Source organism: Pyrus communis, chromosome 2, assembly GCF_041283825.1.
Source record: "Pyrus communis isolate YQ-2024b chromosome 2, ASM4128382v1, whole genome shotgun sequence".
NCBI lineage: Eukaryota > Viridiplantae > Streptophyta > Magnoliopsida > Rosales > Rosaceae > Pyrus > Pyrus communis.
The window spans coordinates 4815094-4828076 of record NC_142566.1 but is presented as its reverse complement, the minus strand read 5'-3'; positions in this window follow the sequence as shown (position 1 = coordinate 4828076).

Below are 12983 nucleotides of genomic sequence, written 5' to 3'. Positions count from 1 at the left end.
GTTTGAAGTTAAGGATATTTTTGTAAATTTAATCTTCACTTTAGAAGGCAACAGAAAATTTGGATCAATGGGTTGTGCCACATGTGTGGCTAGGATGAAGGGAAAGGAAGAGAGATGAGAGAGATGAACGGCTGAGATGAAAAACAGAGAAGAGAAATGAGAGAAAAAGAGGGGGGAACTGCCCAATGAAAAGGGGGAAAAGAGGGGAAATGAGAGAGGGAGAAAAAGGGAAACGGGCTGACCCGTATACCTCATTGGACCTGGTTTCGATCTGGTATATTTCTCGGTGAAATTCGTCAATTTTCTGACTAATTGACATGATTTACCACCACCAATCATTATATCTTTGCTCCCTCTTCAATTTTCCACCTAAAGTCGACCTAATTTGGTCATGTTTCGCGACGAGGTGGTGTCGTGGGTGTCCGAAGCCACGGCGTCGATTCCGCCGTTTCTGAAACAAATTCCGTCAATGACCACCACCAATAAACTCCCCTCAACCCTAAGAACGAAGCCCAAGCATTGGTTAGGGCGTCGGAACTGTTTTGGAGTCGAATCAAGAAGAACACCCAATTTAAGGGTTTCTGGCGTGTTTGAGTAAAATTAGGGCTTTTCCTGGTCGAATTGGACCTAGGTCCAGGTATGAAAAATGTTCCTCTCCTTAAGTTGTACATTCCTGAAAATTTTGGTAATTTTTTGTTATAGTTGAAATTTTCGAGGAGTAGGGGCAGTCGTCCGCCACTCGTGGCATCGCATGTGGCGGCACATGGCCAATGAGTCGACATTGCATTTTTATGCGAATTTCGTTATTCCAATTATGTTTTGGTATCTATTTGACGTGTAGCAATTATTAATACGAATGTTGGATTTTTTTTATTTTTTATTAATTGAATATTTTTGGAATTGGTTTGAAATTGAAATGTGAACTACGGAAGGCTTGATCCCTTTCAAGGGTACGTAGGCAGTCTAACAGGGTTATATGCAGCCTTAATAATCGAGAATTAATTCTTTAGTTGGAAAATTTGATCTAAGAGAATAAAATGGTGATAATTTGAAAATAAAATCGTATGTGTGGATAAAAGAATTATGGTTATAAATCATGTGTGGGATTAAGGAATTTAATTAAAGAATCACAATCAATGGTAGTTAAATAAACAAGAATTTAGTTTGGGTCTATCACTGTTATTATTTTTTCTGAAATAAATATTTTGGAGCGGGGCGTTGCATATTGATTTGGATATAACCTTTACTGGCAGAGTTAAAATGGGGAATGGATACATAGTGGATGTTGTTGGTACATGAACCCTGATTAGAGACACTGAGAAAGGGAAAAGATACATCAGAAAAGTGATGTTGGTACCTAGCTTGGAAGAAAACCTACTCAATGTAGGACAGATGATGGAACATGAGTATTTCTTGCTTTTTGGTGATGATGTGGCTGAAATCTATAATGACAAGACCCTGTAGAATCTTGTCTCCAAGGTTGAAATGAAGAAAACAAAAGCTTTCCCTTATTGATGAGATTTCTTGAGAATCTTGCAATGAAGGCAATAGTGAATGAGTCTTCTATGGCACAAGAGACTAGGCCATCTTAACTTTCAAATTTTGAAAACTCTGCAGAACCAACAAATGGTTCTTAGCCTACCTGAAATAAAAAAAAAACTAGTGAATTGTGTGAAGGATGTACCTTTGGAAAGCAACACATAAGCTCATTTCCAACTGGTCAAGCATGGAGAGCATCAGTGCCCTTGGAACTAATCCACAGTGACGTTTATGGTCCAATGAAGACTGCTACACTTGGTGGCAACAAATATTTTTTGATTTTGTAGATAACCATTCCAGGATGTGCTCAGTTTATATGTTGAGATAGAAATTAGAAGTATTCAGTGTTTAAAAAGTTTCAGATGCTTGTGGAAAGACAAACTGGAATGAAGATTAAAAGGTTGAGAAGTGATAGGGGATGAGAGTACACATCCTTGGAATTTGACAAGTTCTGTGAGAATATTAGACTAGAGAAGCAGTTGACGGTTGAGTATACTCCACAACAAAATGGAGTAGCTGAGAGGAAGAACATGATAGTTGTGGAAATGGCTAGATCAATGTTGCATGATAAGATGATACCATACCATTTTTTGGGAGAAACAGTTTGCACTACAGTCTATATACTCAACAGGTGTCCCACAAAAAGCTATTGACAACTAAACACATTTTGAAGCTTATAGTGGAAAAAAGCCATATGTGAAGCATTTAAAAGTGTTTGGTTCAATTTATTATGCTCATGTCCTTACTTAATTGAGACCTAAATTGGAGGAATGTAGCAACAAGTGTCTTTGTGGGATATGGAAGATGTGAAAAGGGTTATAAGCTTTTCAATTTCAAAACAAAGAAAGTGATACTTTCTAGGGATGTAGTATTCAAAGAAAGTGTTAATTGGGATTGGGATAAACAAGTTGAATCAAATGTATACATCCCACTATCACATGAAGATCAAGAGACAAATGCTGGGTTTGAAAGGGAGAATTTTAGTGAAAATGGCCCTGTAACACCAGTGCAATCTCCATCTGTGCAACATTCACAATCTCAGTCCTCTCAATCATCTCAATCTTCACATTCTCCACAAGAGAGTGGAAATGTACAGGTCTCGAGTTCTTAAGAATCCACCCCAAGTTCAACTCCTATAAAGATGAGAAATCTGAATGAGATATATGCAACTTGTTTTTTTTCTGTCAATTGGAACCAGAAGATTTCAATGAAGCTGTGAAGGAGGTTGCTTGGAAGAAAGCAATGCAGGATGAAATCACTATCATTAAGAAGAATGCCACTTGGGAACTAACTAAGAGACCAAGTGAGAAACCTGTTATAGGGGTAAAGTGGATTTACAAAACAAAATTGAACTTGGATGAATTTGTGCAAAAGAACAAGGCTAGGTTGATTGCAAAAGGCTACTCACAGCAACCTAGGGTAGATTTCAATAAGACATTTGCCCCAGTTGCTAGATTAGACACCATTAGGACCCTTATTGCTCTTGTAGCACAAAAAGGGAGGAAATTACACCAATTGGTTGTCAAATCAACTTTCCTAAATTGGATATTGAAGGAGGAAGTCTAAGTAGAATAACCGAATGGCTTTATTGTCAAAGGTGCAAAAGATAAGGTCTACAAGTTGAACAAAGCCTTATATGGCTTGAAACAAGCTCCCAGAGCTTGGTATGAAAAGATTGATTCTTACTTCACTAAGAACAATTTTAAAAGGAAAGTCTCAGTGATGCTACCTTGTACACCAAGAAACAAGAAAACACAGGAACACTCATAGTATCTATCTATGTTGATGATGTTGTGTTCACTGGAGACAATGATCAAATGATTGAAGACTTTAAGCAAGATATGATGAAACAATGTGAAATGACCGGTTTTGGGTTGCTGCATCATTTTCTTGGAATTGGATTTGTTCAAATTGAAACTGGTATATTCATTCACCAGGGAAAATATGCAAAAAGTTTGTTGGAAAAGTTTGGACTTAAGGATTGTAAGCCTGTGAGTACACCTCTTGACTCAAATGCCAAGTTGTGTAAGGATGATGGTACTGAACCAGTAAACTCAAATCATTATACAAGTATTGTGGGAAGTCTACTCTATCTAATAGCAACTAGACCTGATATTATGTTTATTGCTAGCCTCTTGTCAAGATTTATGCACTGTCCAACAAAGACTCATCTGGGAACACTAAAAAAGGTACTCAGATATGTGCAAGGAACCATTGATTATGGTGTTTTCTAAGAAAAAGGAAAGTCAATAATCCTAATTGGATTTTGTGATAGTGACTGGGGTGGCAGTGAGGATGATATGAAGAGCACATCGGGCTATGCCTTCACCTTTGGCTCAAGTGCATTCTTTTGGGCATTTATGAAGCAACAAAGTGTTGCTCTATCCACAGCTGAAGCCAAGTATGTCAGTGCAACTGAAGCAATATCTCAGGCAACCTGGTTAAGGTTCATACTCAAGGATTTTGGTGAAATGCAAGTAGATTCAACACCAATTATGTGTGAGAACAGGTATGTTATTAATAATGACCAAAAATCATGTGTTCCATCACATTGGACACATTTATGTCTCATATTAGAAGTGAGGTGTATGGCTTAGATGAATAATAGCATATCTGTAATTTGAAGGACAATGTACCTGAGGTTGTAGCTAGATAAGGATGAATGTAAGGAATGAATCAATCAATGAAATCACCTAAAGGAACAGCTATGATTTGCTTACCCTAAAATTCTCTGAAAACATTCTCCAAAATTCATTTTATTCTTTACCTTTTTCTTTCATAAGTTTTACCAGAAATCCATCCAATATGCAATCAATCATAAGCTTTTTTTTTTTTTTTTTTTTTTTTTTTTTTTTTTTTAACAAAAAATAAAATAAAAATCTATATGGTTAGTATGTCTGATTGTGGATTCAAAAGCAACCAATAAGAAAAATTCCTAGCTGAAATCTAAAATGTTAGACTGAAAGATTTTGGTTTAAAAGAATCTGCTTTAAGACGCCTCTTTCAAAACTTATACAATATAAAAAACCAAGAGCCTCACAATCCATGTTGTCCTAAAATAGAAAATAATAAAATTTCCAATAGCAACTTCACCATATCAATGAGTGCTCCAAGGCGATTGCCGAAGCTGAGTTGCACAATAGTTGCATCAAAATCTGAATCTTGATCGATCATAACAACTGCATCGAAAGATAATCAGCATCTTGATCAGACTTTTGCAATTTAAAACATCCATTAACTTGCTGGTAAATCATACAATCTCGTCAAACAATCAAAAGTCAGTCTAGATGTATTATTGTATTGTGAAGTAATTGTCCAACCCTAAAAGTTCTTAGATTTTATTATGAACCACTCAAGGATAATGAAAATTTAACATGCAAATAAAATATTGACAAAAGGACAACAAAAAATGGGTCCATCAGAGGTCTAAATAGGCGTTCTTCTGGAAAAAATGCTTAACAGAAACATGACTCTCGTTAAATGTCTAAAGAAGAAACAAACTCTCCAATTGTAGATGTCTACCAAAGGAAATATACTGCTTTCCTAGTCTAGCAACGTGGCTTGTAAGAAAACACGATGTAAAGGCCTTATTTCTATGGAAAATAGTAGCAAACACCATCACAATAGATTATATGGACAATAAGTACTGTCTAGTTTCACTTGATGTTGTGAATACCAACTATTTGTTTAAGCACAAGTAACATCGGTTGAGCTATATATAGTATCCTCTAACAAGACTAAACTAGTTTTTTTTATCCTCTTTTGGTTGACATGGTATAGGGTTTTGGACCATTATTGGTGGTCCATCGACTCTAATTGGTCTTTATTTTCAAAATATTGCTTATACACTTTCTAACATGTCATTTATTAGTACTAATAAAAAAAACAAGTATGATTAAAACACATTCTATGTGTTGACAATGAATATATGAAAATTATCCGTCTTATATGACAAGAAGCATGTATGCTTAAATGGAGAGGTAAATGATAAAGAGAAACTTTCTTAAACTAACTTCTCTCTTTATGCAAATTGGGTATAACTTTTTGGTTGGAGCTACATTTTCCTAACGTACCTTCTAACTTGTTTACAACCAAATCAAATGCAAAAATCCCACTTGGTTGAAACTCCCAAGTCGATTCCAATTCCATTTTTTTTCAATTATATCTTTGTGTCACATCAATAACCTTAAAAGGGTACAAATATTGTCTTACAATGATACAAATAATAAAGAAAGTAAGAAATCATGGCTTTTGCCTATGCAAGAAAATAATTGAAAAATAATCTTTTTGCTAAATCAAGGCTTAAGTTTGAATTTCTCTGCCGACAATTCCTTTTGATGGAGAATTTGAAAATCAACAATTATAATACAAAAGACTAAACTTTCTCTGTAAGTCCTCAAAGAGGTTTGTAGTATGCGTAGCTCTGGAATGGGGTAGCCTCCCCATCCCCTAAACTTTGTTGTTAAAATAAATTAATTGAAAAATAAGGGAAAAATTTGCAAACAATAAAAAACCCAAAACCCAGATAAAAGGGCCCTAAAGGCATGTTTACATACCCGTAATTGGAATCAAAATAAGGAATTGAATTCTAATTATGGAGTATTCAAGCGTTTACTGACTCTGGAGGAATCAAAAGAGTGGTGAGCCCCACACAAATTAAGGAATCCGACTCCCCAAAATGGAGGAATTAGACTCCTTGGATGGATGTTGTATTTCAGTTCTGGAAGAGTGAGGGAATGGGAATGCATTTTTTCTACTATTATGCCCTCTTTATATTTTTAAAATTTCAAGTTTGCAAACGACAAACCCACTACTTACTGCGCACTCTGCCTTTATGCTTCTGCGCCTCACCTTCCACTTCCCCGTGCGACCGTGCTTCACTTCCCAACCCATTAGCTCAAGAACCCTATCCATGTATTCCCAAACCAGATTTAACAACCAATCGCCCAAATTTTGAAAATAAGCAACTCAAGCCCAAACCCAAACCCACAAATCCGTGGAAGCAACCACTCAAAAAACCCATAAAATTATGAAATACTTTGCATGGAGAAGAGGTGGTGGCTATGGGGTAGGGTGGGTGAGGAACATGAAGGTGAGGGTAGGGGAGAAAAGATATGAAGAATTGTAGGAAGAGGATGAATGTTTTATTCAATTGGGTTTGAATAAGGACATTTCTTTATGTCACGGGTCTACTCGAGGAAAAAAAGAGAAAGGTAAATTACATTTTCGTACATCAGGTTTGTGGCCTATTTCAATTCCTTACAACATCTTCAAAACATTTCACTTTCATACCTTAAGTACTATTTTATTTCAAAATAATACCTCTGTTACATTTTCCATCCATTGATTTATTAAGTGCTGACATGGCTGCCACATCTATGCCACGTGGCAAAAAAAATTTAATTTTTTTAAATAAACCTAAATCTTCTAAATATTAAAAAAAAATAAAAAAAAAAAAAAAAAAAAACCTAAACCCCATTCCCTTTCCCCTTCCCCGCAACCCCCAACCCAAACCCTAAATCCCATGTCTTCTCCGATCCACTCTTCCTTGTTCACCTCCCCGACCCACTTCGTCTTCTCCACCCTAGCACCCCCCTTCTCCCATCCCCCATCATCACCCACCCCTTCTCCCGTCACCAACCCTATCCATCTACCCCCGGATTTTCTCTGCCTTCACCTTCGACAACACACTGCAGCCACCACGAAGCCTCGAGCTTCAGCAATCCCTGAGTTTAACAACACATTAAAGCCCCACGAAGCCCCGAAATCAACGACTTTACTGCCATTCTTCCTCCTTGCTACCTCGCCAACATTGAACTTCTTCCTTATTTACAAAACCCAGATCCCCTTCCTTCCTCCTCACCTCTCTGCAACTCCTATTTACAAAATCCCTTCCCTTAGAAGAAGAAGAAACCAAACCCGTCCATTCCCCCTCCCCCGCCCCAATGACCCATTTGCCTTCCCCCCTGGGCGACGGTTGCAGGTATTTAGGTTCTGGTTTTGCAGGTATTGTGTTGCAGGTATTTGGGTTGCAGAGGTTTCTAAGAAAACTAGTGAAAAAAAAAAAGCAGAGAAGTGATTAAAGGTGAGGGCTTTGAGGTGGGAGAGGTGGTGGGGGATATAGGTTTTGGGGGAAGGAGACGCGTGGAGGCGGGAGATGGAGGGTGGCGGGGGAAGAGACGAGAGAGGGGTGGAATTCAAAACTCAAACCCTAGAGAGGGAGATGGAATGAGGGAATTGAAAAAAGGGTGTCAGGGAGTGTATTGGGGTTGGTGTAGAGGAAGAAGAAGAGTGGGAGAGATGGGTAAGGGGTGTGGACGGACCAACGGGAAGGAAGAGATGGGTAAAGGGGTGGGTACAGACCGACGGGAAGGAAAAGATGGGTATGGGGGTGGGGTGGGATGTAGGGTTACGAGGAAGGGGATCTGGGTTCCGGTTTTTCTGGTTTTTTTTTTTTTTTTTTTTTTTTTAATTTTGTTTTAGGGTTAATATTATAATATTGTTAATGTATAAAAAAATTTTATTTTTTTTGCCATGTGGCAGCCACATCAACATTTAACAGACCATTGGATGGAAAATCCAACGAAAGTATTATTTTGAAATAAAATAGTAGTTAAGGTATGAAAGTGAAATGTTTTAAATATGCTGTAAGGAATTAAAATAGACCCCAAACTTGAGGTATGAAAGTGTAATTTCATGGCTCTAGTGAAGCACTAGTGACTACTCCCATGGGAATTAGGAAAAGATGAGGAAGATTGAGTGGGTGTTATGTTTCAGCAATTAGCCGCCATAACCCAAGAGAAAGATAGGAATCATGGTTCTAATAATTCTAGATAAGATTTGCAGAGGGATGTTTAATATTTTAATATTGTAAAAACAATAAATTTGTATATGAATATTATTAGTAATACAATAAATTTGTCTACAAATTTAATATTTTGGAATAAGGGTATTATAGTAATCACACTGGTTTTCATTCTGATTCAGGTAAATTAATAAACTTATATGAATTCAGTACTATTTATATTCCGATTCCAAAACATTTAAGTAAACAACTTCAACAGAAATCTGATTCTGATTCCTCCTCATTCCAATTTCTCCTCAATTTAATTCCCCCTTAATCCAATTCCTCATATTTTGATTCCGGTTTCGTAAACGAGCCATAAATTTAAGGGTGTGTTAATGAAAAGGGCTTAGGCTAACTTTCATTTAACCAAAAACCACATTGTAATTTTATTTAATGAAAAGGGCATGAATTTTAATGAAAAATGACAAAAACTAGACGAAAACAAACCTAAATAAAAGGCCCACGAGCTAGAAGCGAGAGAGTGTTCCGTGGTCTATAACTATTTGAACCAGTCAATGGAACTCATTCTGGAACTTTTATGTAGATTTCCGTATCTAGATCTCCATAGAGATTCGCGATTTCCACGTCCATAAGTTGCATATTCAGTTTTTTGGAAACTACCAAACTGATAAGGTAACGGAACGTTATGACGTTCATTACGGGGGAATACGTTTCCTCGTAATCAATCTCAGGACGTTGAGAGAAGCCTTGCGCTACAAGGCGTGCTTTATATCGCACTATTTCATTCTTCTCATTACGCTTCCTTACCAAAACTCACTTATAGCCTACGGGCTTCACATGTGGTGGAGTATGAGCTACAGGCCCAAACACCTTACGTTTCGCAAGTGAATCGAGTTCAACCTAGATTGCTTGTTTCCAGTTTGACCAATTCGTTCTACTTTGACATTCATCAATGGAAAGTGGTTTAATGTCATCGTTAAGCATGATGTCAGAAGCAATTGTATACGCGAATGCATCATCAATAATCATCTCATTATGATTCCATACCTCATCCAATACTGTGTAATGGACCGAAATTTCACGATTCTCAGAATGCCAGTATGTCTTATCTAAGACATCACCGTAATCTAAAATAACCTTATGCGTTGGAAGAGATGAATAAGCAACGGTCGGATTTAGACTAGGGTCACTAACTTGTGCTGTTTTTCTTTTCCGGGGTTGTGAATCCTTTGAACCAGGGGGTCTGCCACGCTTCAGGGTAGGAACAGGTGACTGGCTAGTCGCCAGTGTACCGAGCTGCATGGGAGGTATGGCCGCCCTACCCTCGGGGACGGTCCGGCCTTCCAAGGCGGTGATACGGCGTATGTTACGTACTTTCATCCTTGCATGTGCGTTTACAACGGGTATATATGATCTCTTCACTTTTGCTAGATCAGTAAAAGTATCCGGCATGGTTTGAACTATGCTATGAAGATCTAGAATACGTCGCACTTCAGTTTCAAACTGAGCGGTGTGGGGATCTAAATGAGATATAGTAGAAGTAATCCACGACAATTCGCGGCGTTCTACAGGAACGTTAGTGATCTTATCTCCCCATAACGACAGGAAAACTGTCTCATCGAAATGACAATCCGCAAAATGTGCGGTAAAGAGATCTTATGTCAAGGGTTCTGAGTAGCAAATAATGGATGACGAATCATAACTGGCATGGATTCTTATTTTTCTCCGAGGATCCATTTTGGTACGTAATGGCGGCGCTATTGGCACAAAGACTGCGCACCCAAACACACGTAAATGCGATATGTCAGGCTTGTATCCAATAACTAATTGTAACGGTGAATGAGGTTGGGTAGCAGTGGGCCTTAGGCGGACCAACATAGTTGTGTGCAATATTGCATGGCCCTAGGTAGTTACCAGCAAGTTGGTTCACATAACCAAAGTCTGAATTATTGTTTCAATGCGCTTTATGAAAGCTTCTGCCAAGTCATTTTGGGTGTGAACATGGGGTACAGGATGTTGAACTTCAATCCCAAATGACATGCAATAATCGTCAAAAGTTTGTGACATCAACTTTCCAGCATTATCTAGTCGAATCGACTTGATTAGATAATCAGAGTGGTGAGCGTTAAACTTAATAATTTGTCTTAGAAGTTTCGCAAATGCAATATTGCATGTGGATAATAAGCAGACATGTGACCATCACGTCGATGCATCAACCAACACCATGAAGTATCTAAATGATTCGCATATTGGTTGGATAGGTCCACAAATATCCCCTTGAATCCTCTGAAGAAACTTAGAAGGGTCGTGAATTATCTTTGTAAGTGAGGGTTGAATGTTCAACTTCCCTAAAACACATATTTTGCAAAGTGGATGGTTGGGATAAGATTTTAAGTGATGCCCATGTAATACTTTGAGGATACGGAGCATCATATCTTGTCCAGGGTGTCCTATTCGATCATGTCAAAGCAGGAGAATGCTCTGGAACCCAGCCATAGGGCCGACCATGTGATAGGTCTTCACGGATCGAATGGTTATTATATACAACCCACTCGGGAGACGTTACAGCTTCTCGTGAATACGCTTCTAGCCATTTTCGCAAGAAGTGATACAAAGGAATTCATAACCATTCTCTTAAGTGGTTTCAACATGATATTGATTCTCGAATATCTCTAAAACTCAATAACGTTATGCCGGAATGTGGAGAATAGAGTGACTCTTTAATGGTTAATTCAGTACCATTGGACAACATAATACAGGCATTTTCGTATCCTTTTATCAAGTTGGATGGGCCTGAGAGGGTTGTCAGAGGTGCATTTTTAGGTACGAAGTTAGTAAAATAGTGTTTCTCACGCAATATAGTGTGCGTGGTGGCACTATTAGCAAGACAACTAACTTCCCCACTAGTCATGCCTAGAAATATATTAATTAAATTGGTCACATGCATAAATATAATTCCATTCATTCAATTAATCAATTTGAGAAATAATATCCATAAAATAATTATCCATACTTCAAAACAAACCAAAACCAAAAAATTATTCCAAATACTTAGAAAAATTGTCCAAAAATTAAACCTTAGACCTAAAATTTAGGGGAGGGGTTCGACCATTAACCCACTAGGGGTGTAAAATTCCCTAATATGTCTTAGAAATATAAAACTTTATTCTTCCATGTGCCTCCTAAAAATCTAAAACCTCCAAAGTTGTAGTAGTATCTTCGGGATGTTCTAGATGCACAAAGTTAGTCTCACGACAGAAATGGTACTTGGCAATAGCCTCGGGGGTAGCTCGACCTACGTGTGACCAATGATCATTTGATCCATAGTGATAACACATGTCCAGTTTAGTGGAAGCCGATTGAACAGTAGCTTTTCCCTTATTCTTGAAGTTTAGGGCCTTAGGGGCAATGGCTTGGCACTTTCGAAAGGTGCGTTCTTGACACTTGCAAGACATTTCTTGCAAATACCCCTTCCAATGTCCATCCTTTCATAAAGAAAGTTTGTTCCCTTGGAGTTATTTTTGCTTTCTTCATTTGACTTCCCTTTTGACTACAATAGTCATGGTCCCTAAACTCCCACTATCTCTCTTGAAACTTATTTCAAATGTGTTATACACATCAAACGATTTGGAGAGCGTGCGGTTATTGTTCACTATATAGTTTACAATAAACTTAGTGAACCATTAGGATAGGGACACAAAGGTGAAGTCCTTGCCTAGTTTCCGTCTCGTTAAGTGGTTTAACACTTCAACACTCAATGATTCAAAATCATCATAAGTCCATATAAATGGACTATTTTTGTCAACCAACCATTATGTTCTAAACATAATAACAAACTTTCAAGAGTTGTTCAAGGAAACTCTCATTTCTTCATACAACAATTTGTAAGTGAAGAATCATTGCACATAAAGTGTCCATGCCCTTGTGCTTACTTCTCAAGTTCCTTGTTCGTGTAACAAAGAGACAAGCACTAGAGTTTGCACTGTCCTCTTCATGGTAGACTTATCTAACATGTTCTTCCATTGATACATTATCAATAGGAAGATTGTGAGGATGAGACTACTTAGGTACTTTTACAATCCATTCAAGACAATCTATGGGATTGTGGTACCAAGTTCGGAAACTAAAGCGTTTGGTTTTTCTTTGTCAAGTTTTGGATAGCGTTTGCAAATATATTGGTAAACAAATACATAACGAATATAAATTGATTGATTTTAAGCTATTTGATCCGGGTCTTTAAATCAAAATAGCACCACCCACTATTTTTGGCAAATTCCATATCCCTCATCGGAATTCGAGAGTTTTGGAGGAAACTCTTAGTAGGGTATGGGAGGCTCACTATTACCAAGCCCACCTCACGATGATACGATATCGGCTAGCATTAATAATAATGAGAGAGTACGCTTACTCATTTGCATCTCTTGCAAGTACCCATCTTATTTGGCCTCTAGAGAATGTTGCCTCACAATGATATGATATCGGCGCCATTGCACTTAGTTAAGTTATTCCCACCATGCTTAGTTCATGAAGGGGTTCAAGAATAGCCTCACAATGATATGATATTGGCCATCCTCGTTGCCTACACTCACCTCATCATATGTGTATAGACTCCTCCTGAGTGTAAGCATGCACTTTG